A 1,481-nucleotide genomic window follows, 5' to 3' on the forward strand; every position below is an offset into this window, starting at 1 on the left:
GAAGAATTGATGCTTTTGCATTATGGTGTTTGAGGAGATTATTAAAAGTGCCATGGTCTGCCAAAAGAACCAACAGATCTGTGTTGGAAGAAGTGCAGCCAGAGTGCGCCTTTGAGGCCAGGATTGCCAAACTCCATCTCTCATACTTTGGACATGTTGTCAGGAGGGACCATTCGCTAGAGAAGGATATCATGTTTGGTAAGGTGCAGGGTCAGAGAAAAAGAGGAGCCTCTCTTCCCCCCAGCGAGATGGATTGGCAGAGTGGCAGCATCAATGGGCTCAAGTGCGGTAACAGTGGTGAGGGTGGCCCAGGACCGGGCAGTGTTTCGTTCTGCTGTGCATAAGGTCGCTATGGGTCGGTACCCACTCTATGGCGCCTAACAGCAACAACAACAATGGACTCTTGCCTTTACAGCCACTTAAGAAATTTCAGTATGATCTTGTTGTACCTCTCTGACATATAACCAGCTTTTTTCTTTCCCCATTTTTTCTTCCCCTCAAGGCCTTTCAGCTGCTTCTCCTAGTTTGAGAGCTAGCCCTGCGCTAGCCAGGATTGATTTGGAAGAGACTGCTGGCATTGGCTGTTTCTGTTTTCAACCTACCCCTTCAATTATGTGTCCAGTTGTATGATATGCTTGAGACCTTCCCTGGGGGTGTCTACTCATACAGTATTCACCTCTGATCAACAGAGAGAAAATAATAATAATAATCACAGCTTTGTCTTTGCAAGTTGCACACAGGCTTCTGCAGCTAGAATGATCTCGTCTCTTAGTTTGGTCACTCCTGTTCAGAATGGCTGCAGTGGATTACATTGGCCTGTCTAAATCAGAAGTCACCTTTTTTGTTGCTTCTTTTCAAATTCTTTCTTGATCCATATATTTATCCCTTTATCTGAAGCTCATAGTTCCAGGACTATCAGTTTATGTATTTTTGCTGAAGAGGGTCTGAACAGCCTTTCTGTCTAGTCCTGCATTGAGCCGTGCCTCCATGTATTTCTTTTGACTCTATAAGTGGGAGGATAGTAGCAAAGAGTGAGTGTTAGGGTTGGGACTGTGGCTAGGTCTGTGCTAGGCCTAGGATTTTGTTTATTTGTTAGGGTTTTTGTTAGGATTAGTGTTAATGTTAAGGGTTATAGTTTGGCTAGGGCTAGGAGCAAGATTTGGTCTAGTTTTTAGGGTTACAATTAGGTTTATATTTATTAAAATTTTATCTTGAAATTAATTTGATTGCCTCTTCGTTTGGACATTCTGTAACTACATTATTCTTGTTTTTACTTTGTTTTTGTTGCAGTTACATCTTTTCAGTCTTATAGATCTGTTTTACTTTTTGTATTTCTGTATCTGGATTGCATCTAGGTGACATTGTCATTTATGTTAGTCTCAGGTGGTTGTGTGTTGTTGTTGTTGTTTCTTTTTCCAAAGAACTCCCTTTGATGGTTTTTGTAAAGTTGGTCTGGTTTTTATAAATTCTTTTAATTTCAG

Source organism: Chrysochloris asiatica, unplaced genomic scaffold (assembly GCF_000296735.1).
Source record: "Chrysochloris asiatica unplaced genomic scaffold, ChrAsi1.0 scaffold00242, whole genome shotgun sequence".
Taxonomy (NCBI): domain Eukaryota; kingdom Metazoa; phylum Chordata; class Mammalia; order Afrosoricida; family Chrysochloridae; genus Chrysochloris; species Chrysochloris asiatica.